Here is a 10630-nt window from a genome sequence, read left to right on the forward strand (position 1 = left end):
AATCAATTTTACTTTCAGAGAAAAAAAGAAGAGTGACCAAATATAAGAAACCAGTGAAACTTTAATAACAAGGATAGGCTCTTTTTATTGTGGAAGATATCAGAAAATATTTTGATTATTGTCCATTTACACCAAAGTCAAAAGAATAAAAGTAGAAAGAAAAATAATTCCATCAAATCATTATTTAAAAAAAGTTCTGGCATTTGATGATGATGATATGTGTGTATTATCAATTTAATTTTTTAACTTCTCCAAATTAAATTATTTGATTTGTTGAATGAACACGGGCTAATTATTAATAGATCCCCCAACAAGAACCTCATTATGTCTTAGAGGAAATAGCTACGGTGGATAAGTCATTATGTTTGTCGATATCCACCTGCTCGGAGTGCGGGTAAGGACTCACATATTGATTGTGAATAATTATTTATTGAATAAAATTAGAAAAAAAATATCATCCAATCAATCATATATAACTCCTATCTTATTAAACTCACAAGCAAATACTAATATTTATATTCACATGTTCTACAAATAATATTTAATGTATTTCTTTTCTACAAACAATATAATCCAACAAATCAATAATTACTATGACTAATAATTTTAAATAAAAACCAAACTATTTTCATCCTCAAATTTCATGTCCCCATCAAGGCAAAAATGAACCCTCCATCTTGTAAAGTTGATTCATCAAAATAATTCATGTCAAACAAGAACCCAAACTCATCCTCTTTGCCACATTTTGAGTGAATCATTTCATTTGCTAGAACTTTGTTTATCTCTTGTGACAATTGAACATTAATGCTCGAGTTCTGACTTTGATGAATAGAGTTATTCGAGAAATTAGGCGCGTTCGATGGACGATTTCCACTGCCACCATGGGGAAATAACTTAGGCATGATTGCTTTATGGTTGTCCATATTGAGAGATGTGATACTAGTACTCTCATTGTTAGTACTATTGATGTTTTCATCCTTAGTACCTTTGAAAAATACTCGACATAATACCCAATCTTCCTTTTCAAATATCATAACATATAACAAAAAAAAATTCAGTATAATCTCATAATGTGGGGTCGTGGGAGGGTAGAGTGTACGCAGACCTAATCCCTACCTTGAAAGGCTTGGGCGACTGTGTCAGAAAGACCCTCGGCTTTAAGAGAGGAAAACAAGATAAAAAGTCAAATGAGGACAAGCATATCGAAAACAAGATGAAAATAAGGAATAGCAAAAAATGAGAAAGTCATGGTAGAATGGTACGGAAAGAAAGAGGCATTAACTACTATAAATAAATAAGATAAGATAAGATAAATAAGATAGTCAAAGTACAATGGCGCCACAACTATAAACAACAAAACAATGCAGAAATCAAATGGCAATAAACAATGAGCAGAACTACAACTACTATGGTGCAAAGGATGAATGACCTAGCCTTTTATCCTAATCTGAGTCCCCACAAAGGAAATTATAGTGCGCTAATGCGCCTACTAATAGGGTAGAATAACGAGACTATGTACTAGCCTTCTACCCTAATGTGGGTCCTCCACACACTCTTATCTAGGGTCATATCCTCGGTAAGCTGTAACTGCTCCATGTCTTGTCTAATCACCTCTCCCCAATATTTCTTCGTCCTACCCCTACCTCTTCTGAAATCATCCATGGCCAACCTCTCACACCTCCTCACTGGGGCATCTGTGTCTCTCCTCTTCACATGCCTAAACCATTTAAGTCGCATTTTCCGCATCTTGTCTTCCACCGCAGCCACTCATACCTTGTCCCGAATAGCCTCATTTCTAATCCTGTCGCTCCTGGTATGCCCACACATCCATCTCAATATTCTCATCTCGGCTACTTTCATCTTTTGAATATGAGAGACCTTAATTGGCCAACACTCCGCCCCATATAACATAGCCAGTCCAACAATCACTTTGTAGAACTTGCCCTTAAGTTGTGGTGGCACCTTCTTATCACAGAGCACCCCGAAAGCAAGCCTCCATTTCATCCACCCTGCCCCAATACGATGTGTGACATCATCGTCAATCTCCCCGCTGCCTTGCATGATAGACCCAAGGTACTTGAAACTACTTTTCTTTTGGATGGCCTGGCCACCAATTCTAACTTCCGCGCCAACCTCCTGAGGTGTCTCACTGAACTTGCACTCTAAGTACTCTGTCTTGGTCCTACTCAACTTAAACCCTTTAGACTCCAGGGTGTGTCTCCAATCCTCCAGCTTAGCGTCAACTCCACTACGAGTCTCATCGATCATGACTATGTCATCCGCAAAAAGCATACACCATGACACCTCACCTTGAATTTGCCGCGTCAATCCATCCATCACCAAGGCAAATAAAAATGGACTAAGGGCTGATCCTTGATGTAACCCCATCACAACTGGGAAATGCTCTGAGTCCCCTCCTACTGTTCTTACCCTGGTTTTAGCACTCTCATACATATCCTTGATCACTCTAATGTACGCCATCGGTACACCTTTAGCCTCCAAACATCTCCAAAGTATTTCTCGTAGAACTTTATCATAAGCCTTTTTTAGATCGATGAATACCATATGCAAGTCCCTATTTCTCTCCCTATACTGCTTCACCAATCTCCTCATAAGATGGATGGCTTCAGTAGTTGAGCGTCCTGGCATAAATCCGAACTAGTTCTCTGAAATAGACACGCCTCTCCTAACCCTCATCTCCACCACTCTTTCCCACACTTTCATAGTATGTCTTAGAAGCTTGATACCTCTATAGTTGTTGCAACTCTAGATATCCCCCTTGTTTTTGTATAGAGGAATCATTACGCTCGACCTCCATCCTTCGGGCATCGTTGCTGTCCTAAAGATGACATTAAAGATGTAATAATATTATTGAATTGATCAGTAGGGATGTACAGGAAAAACCGATAAAACGCACCAAACCGACAAACCGAACCAAACCAGAAAAAACCCGACTAGTGGTTTGGTTTGATTTGATTTGGTGTTTGGAAAAAAATGCGACCATTATAGGGTTGGTTTGATTTTAACTAAAAAAAGTCAAACCGAACCCAAACCAACCCGATTATAGATATATTATTTTTAAATTACGTTATACATAAAAATATTTATTAAAATGTAATTTATAAATATTTTTTAAAAATTTTTCATAATTTTTATTTTCTTTCTTACATTTAAATTTGGACTTGAGAAACCCATCTAAATAATATACAAAAAAAGCCAAGAAGGAAATGAACACCGGAAGCCCAAAACATTTATGTAATTAGAAAACCCTATTTGGCTACAAATGGTTTAATTTGGTTTGTAAAAAAACTGAACCAACCCGAAAAACTCGAGAAAAATTGTTATAAAAAAACACGACTTTTATTGGTTCGGTTTGGTTTATAGATTTAATAATCCGACACTAATGATTTGATTTTGTTTATAAAAAGTTTAAACCAACCCAATCCATGTACACCCTTACTGATCAGTTTAACTTTCATAAACTGACAATGCAATGGAATTTTTTTATAATATAAGTAGCCATCCATAAAAAAGTATGATTAGGCATATAATAAAATACACATGTTAAATACATGTTATTAAAAAGAATTATGTTATCAATACATATAAGTTAAATCCTTTAGAACTTACTTCTAATTGTAGGTACCTATAATGCAGACATCTTGAAGTTCTATGCAGTAAAAGTGAAAAATATAATTATACAATTAGCTCATGTAAGATAATTATAAGTCGATTTATAAGATAAGCATTATTGGGTAACCGAAGAAGAAAAACCAACATGCTATTACAAGTTAAACTACATTATTACGTAAAAATTTCTATAATTGTATATATATTATCTCAGAAAAATACATCGTTTATTGGTGGACGCCTTCGGCAAAGTATAATAGTTTTTGCTCAGATTATGTATATGTGTTGAGAAATTCATTAAATATATGAGATAGGTTAGGGATTTGGTGTGACAGATAATGAGTTGTCAAAATCTATAAATTTCAAATTCTGAATCATCTATGTTATATTCCATCCGTCTCAATTTATGTGTCATGTATCATTTGACCAGGCACAAAATTTAAGAAATAAAGGAAGACTTTGTTATGTTTAACAAATTACCCTTATAAAAGTCACTTGAATATTTATTTTATATTGATTTTTCCTCATAGTAAGTGTTAGGTGAAATCAAATAAGGATAAACACGAAGGTTTTATTAAATAGTTATTAAATAAGGAAATGTGATTATTTTTTAGATGAACTAAAATAAAAATAATGCGGTATAAATTGGGGCAAAAAAATATAACTTATATAGAATCTTGCTTGACACCATCCATTATTTTCAAAACTAGGAGGTTTCTAAGAAGTTTCTTATAAAGAACATATTTGTCACTTTGTCTTGAGATAATACTTTTTCAACATGCCACATAAGACACTTGACTTTTACTCTATTTCTATATGTAACTAAAAAGTCTCCTCATGTTTTTTCTAACTCAAGTTCATGATAGTTACGTTAATGCACTTTCAATTGTCTTATAGGTTATAACCTTGCCATTTTGCATTAAGACACAACTCAAATCAATTTTTGAAGCATCACACTAAACCACAAATTCTTAATATCTAAAAGACCTTTTTAAACTGTGTATTGTGTCAATATATAAAACTTAAATTCAGGAAATAAAATTGAAGTTTACGTTTTGTGCACTAATAACTTAATTAAAAATATTTTTTTATACCATCATCACACTATTTATATACGATAAGCATCAATTCAATACTAAATAAAAAATTCTGACAGACTTTCTATTAGAATGATACTAGATCGCCCGCCACCACAACTTATAAAATAATTTAGAATATTTTTACACCATCATCATGCCACTTATAAAGTAATTACAGATAACTCTTTATATACGATAAGCATCAATTCTCTACTAGATAAAAATTCAGAAACTCTGATAGACTTTCCATCGGAATGATACTCGATCACCTGCCACCCCAACTATTTCTGATGGAAATGTTTGTCAGAAATTAATTCTAATTTTTCTAATAGTGATATTGATAACCATATAAACATAGTAACTAACATTTTATCACAAGTTAAAATTTAATGACGATATAAAAATATTAATTACTGTAACACCCCCCAAAAATATTTCCTAAGATTCGGACCTTTCTTGTATTCGTGTAGGGTCAAACTCAATTATTGTAAAGCGTGTGCATGAGTTAGGATGAGTTCCTAAGTAATTAAAGAGTGTTAGAGGTGATGTGGGGTCATAAGGGATCCTTAGAACCAAGCTAAGTCCAAAAGGATTCGTCTTGGGTAAGTTGTCGAAGGAGTTTGTAGAAGGGTCGACTTCTAACGACCATATCATTTGAAATATGACAATCTGGGTGGCCCACGACCTATTAAATTAAAGTTCATCGAGTCTTCTTTCCAACGCCACCAAAAATGAAATTTTTGGAGTTTGGAGTCAAAAGATATGACGATCCTAAGATGGACGGGTACTACAGGAATTTCAGGCCTGGGTTGTAACTGCAGGAATCTGGGTTTGGCGCCGCAGTGGCGCGACGTGCCACTATCGTGCCAGGAACAAGGCTCAGTATTTTGGTCCCTGGCGCGGCGCGCCACTAGGAGATGTGCATGGTTTTTAAACCTACTTTCCAGAACCCAAAAAATTTAGGCTTGGCGTTGTAAGGGCGTGATGCGCCACTATCGCGCCATAAAACAGCCTCAGTAGTTTGGTCCTTGGCGCGATGCGCTACTATTAGATATGCAGGTTTTAAAGCCTAAATTCGTCTTGGCGCCACAATGGCGCGACGCGCCAGGAGCATTTTTAGCCTGTTTTCCAGATTTTTGAGAAAGGGCAATTTGGGCATTTCCTCAAATTATATACACTATCCTTGGACATTTTTGGGACCATTTTTCAGTCCCTCTCTCTCTCTCTAAAAGCCCTAATATTTTCCCTATCTTCTTCTTCTTCTCCAAATCCATCTCCAACAAAGGGTGCCTTCAAGAGTTTCGAGGATTCAAGCCTCCCATTGAAGGCCTAACATCAAGGTCTCCTCAAAGTCTTCACAAGGTATGTAAGGCTAACTTAAAATATGGATTGAGTTCTTCCATATGCCCATAGATATGTTGGATAAGAGCTATGAAAGAGTTGAACCTTCTAGGAAGGTTTCTTGAAAGTTTTCCTAAACTATAGAATGTTTTTAGATACAGTTGGTTGATTGATGATTTTAATGACTTGAGTTACCAAATAGTTATCTTTCATATTATTGACTACAAATGGATCTTTGAATATAGATTTATAGGTATTGACGGTATTCTTGAGTTGAGTTTTATTGGAAGTATGGATTCATGCTTCATTCACATGAACCCAAGATAAGATTTCTTTGTCATAATTATCTTGAGGTTGAGAGGGATGGTTTTGTGTATATGTGTATTGATTGAAATGAGAAGAATGAATTTGATAGTTAAGAATGTCCTTTTGCTTCTATAAATTGAACATAGGACTAAAATAAGGATTTTTGGAGTAGATGTTTGACGATTGATGTGATGATGATATTTGACAATGATGTGATGATAATATTTGATGATGATGATGATTTGAATAATGATATTTGGCAATGATGTGAATGAAGAGGTTATGCTGATGAGGATGTTGTGTGATGAAGTGGATTGGAGTCTAATGTGATTATGTGGTATGTGATTTACATAATTTGAGTTAATTGGAGCCTTATGAATATTTTGAAAATAAATGATCTTTTGAGAAGGAGCTTTAAATAAAGAATGTGTGAACCTTTTTGCATAAATTATTTATACACTATTTTGAGTCTAAAGAATGATTATTTTCATCTATGATTTAAAAAGAGTTTAAGCATGAGTTGAGTTTGAGAAGTCTTTTAATTATTTTTGAACACGAGTATTTTGAGTATAAATGAGTTGAGCATTTCTACTTTAAAAATATCATTTTTTGAGAATTGAGTCAAGATTGTATAAATTTTAAAGAGAAGGGTTTGATGATTTGAGATGAGTCGATTTGAAAGAAGGTCCAATGAGGCCAGATTTGAGTTGAGTTTTGAAAAGAGTCCAATGAGACTAAATGAGTATTTTGAGTATTTTACTCACTTGATAGATATGAGCATATTGAGTCTTGGGAGGAGTATCGAGCACCGAATTGGGTAAGAGTATAGTCCATACTCGAACCAATAAACTACGTCACCAAACATATGAGGGGATGGAACCGTTAAAGTCGGATGCTTCCCATGGGATCGAACCGTTAAAGTCGGATGTTTCCCATTTTACTGTCCTGACATTATAGGACTTAGTTGGATTGGATCCATGAGGTTGAGCGTTCATACCCTGGAAAGGTATGGACAGACGTGGCAACAACGTCGAATTGTTGTACTATCATTCACTCATATGGTGATAGTTGTCGGTTAGAGAAACTCCCAATTGAATAAATTGTGCTGGATATGATTGGCTTGATTGTGATTGTAGATGATTTAGTTGAATTGTAAAATATTGCATAGTTTAATTTGCATATTTATTGAGTTGAGTCCTTTGAGTTGATTGTTGAGTTGATGGTATATAATTGGATTGGGTTAGATGAATTGTGATTGGATTGTACATGATTTGGTTGGATATGTAATAGGATTGGATTAGAGGATATGTGATTGACTTCGAGTTAACGGTATATGATTGGAGTGGATCGGATGACATATGATTGAATTGGATTGAATGATTTAATTGAATTGTATCATACATGATTAGACTGGATTGGATGGTTTATGATTGGTCTCTGTCTAAAAATTGTATTCTTACTTTGGACTTATGATGCTTTGATTGAGTCTCTCTTATCTTTCTGATTTTGAGATATTTGAACCAACGCTATTCTTCCTTGAGGTATGTTTCATTCTGCCATATTATATACTCGTACATTCCATGTACTGACGTCCATTTGGACCTGCATCATTTCATGATGCAGAGACAGGTTTAAGAGATCGTCAATAGGAGCCTCATTGGGGATCTATTCATACTCAGCGTATTGGTGAGTCCTCCCTACATTCAGAGGACACCGCTCATGTTATTCTTGCTTTGAGTTTAGCCTTTTCATTTTGATTTGAGGTAGCCATGAGCATGTCATTGGCACTAATTAGATAGTACTGATAGAGGCTTCATAGACTAGATAGTGATGGATCGATTGAGTATTTCTTTCCTTAAAATTATTCTTGTCAAACTATTTTAATGACAAAGATTGAAGTTTGATTTGTTGGTCCATGGCCTTTATTCTTTGAGTTAGATTGACGATTTGAGTTGCCCACCAAATATTCTCTTTATTTTAAGTCTTCAGCTGATTGAATGGATGAACGGATGTCTGATCAGGATATGTGGTTCACTTGGGAGCCAAAAATAGTTTCTGAGTGCCGGTTACGTCTAGGGTACCCTCCCGGAACGTGACAATTACCTTAGGAGCTATATGAGTATTTTCGAGACAAAATTCATGCGTAATCCATCCTGTTTTACTCCCATGAGGAGCTCTATTTTTGTAAAAAAACAAAGTTTTTCTCATGCTAATGAGTACAGCTATTTGAGGATCAAACACTGTTCTATCTTTACTAGTAACTTTCCAATATCCAGAAATTTTAGCCCTATTTGTTCGAAAACCAGTTGCGTATTGTCTATAATCTGTTTGATAAAAGTCTCAACTGAATTCTTTGTGAATATTAATGGTTGTTGGATTTTGTTGTGGAAATTACCAATGTCTATAACGTGTTTGATGAAAGTCTCCACTTAACTTTATATAAAATGGCAACCACTTGTTGTTTTTTCTTCCTTTGTTCATTTTCAATGACTATATATTCACACAAAACGAAGACTAAGATGAAAAATAATACTAAAGTCAATGAGTTGTATTTTAAATCCAGATCTACCTATTTTCATTTACCAAACAACTCTCTTTTCCATTATTTCTCAAATAAGGGCTTTTATTGCTAAACTTCAGACCCTGAAAAGGTAAGTCTCTTGTTTTCTCTATCTTCTATCAAGGATTTCATTTTTCAATATGACTCAAACATAGAATAGAAAGATTTTTCTTTTGATTCTATTGACAACATATATGATAACATGATGGGGTGGTTAAGAAAATGATCTCTTATGTTTTCATTCTTTTAAATTTGTTAAAAGTGAGCACTTTAAGTCTTCATCAAAGATTTATTCCTATAAAAGAACAAGTTACAATTTTTTTGACTTTATATGCTTCTTATCTTTAGTTTCTTGTATATTCTTTTTTTACTCCTTTCCTATTATTTTCGTGAGTAAAGTTTTATGTAGGTACTCTTTATACATCAAGTCCTGAGAACTTCAAGGGGAAGGAAGGAAAATTTACTTTTTCACTAACTAGTGAAAATTACAATCATGTAAAGAGTAAAACAAAATCAAGAAGAGAGAGAGGAAGAGAAAGCAAATAACTCATCGGTATGTTTAAGAAAGCTCTCTATAGCTATGTTAAATATTCAAATATGTTATATACATTGTATTATCATTTGAAGCTAGTTACACAAGCACGTGCAGTTAGTTACACAAGCACGTGAAGGCAGTGCAGTAAAGTGTGAAGTGTAGTGAAGAAGTGTGCACATGGTTAGTTACAGTGCACATGGCTGCACATGGCAAGCTAGTTGTTAGTTAGAAGATATTTTGTTTGTAATTCACCATGGCTATAAAAGCTTATGTACATCTCATTCAAGAGAGTCAGATAAATAAAAATTACTTAGTCTTTCTCTTCTGCCTCCTTCTATGTTCCTTCTCTAGCTTGTAATGGAGTTTTTGAGCTCTTAAAGCTCACATTTTATCATGGTATCAGAGCATTCGATGCTGGTTAATTAGAATTAGACTGATAGAGTTTAGATCTCTACTAGATAATAGCTTAGTTTGTTACTAAATTCTGCAGAAATGGCAATCACAAAGATTGATCAAAATGATCCTTTGTACATTGGCCCTTCAGATACCTCTGGTGTTGTACTGATTCCAATCAAGCTTGTTGGATTCGAAAACTATGGACTTTGGAGTAGGTCAATGAGGATCGCACTATTGGGAAAAAGAAAGTATGGTTTCGTGATAGGTGCTTGCACTAAGACACTGTACAGAGAAGAGCTTCATGAGCAATGGGAGACTTGTAATGCAATTGTTCTCTCATGGGTGATGAAAAAAGTTAGTGAAGAGCTTCTCAATGGTATTTTTTATGTCACAAATGCATTCTCAGTTTGGGCAGATTTGAAAAAAAGATTTGACAAGGTAAATCGCATGAGAATATATCAATTACATAGAGAGATTACTACACTTACACAAGGCACCAATTCTGTGTCTCATTACTTTACCCAATTGAAGACATTATGGAATAATTATGATGCAGTGATACCAAGTTCTTGTTGCTTATGTCCTCAATCAAAGGAATATGTGGATCATCTACAAGAACTGAGATTGATTCAATTTCTGAGTGATCTAAATGAAGCATACGATCAGGCTAAAAGACAGATTTTGCTGAAGGGAGCTACACTATTTATCAATCAAGCTTATGCTATGATTATTGAAGACGAGATTCAATACACAGCTTGCATGTCTAATGTAGTTGAAAAAATA

General features: G+C 34.5%; 1 pseudogene; it reads right to left on the bottom strand.

The window, feature by feature from the left end:
* Positions 1-526: 526 nt before the first annotated feature.
* On the bottom strand, positions 527-9630 carry LOC129898835 (NAC domain-containing protein 21/22-like; annotated as a pseudogene).
* Positions 9631-10630: the final 1000 nt, after the last annotated feature.

Source organism: Solanum dulcamara, chromosome 8 (assembly GCF_947179165.1).
Source record: "Solanum dulcamara chromosome 8, daSolDulc1.2, whole genome shotgun sequence".
In the NCBI taxonomy this organism is placed as follows: Eukaryota; Viridiplantae; Streptophyta; class Magnoliopsida; order Solanales; family Solanaceae; genus Solanum; species Solanum dulcamara.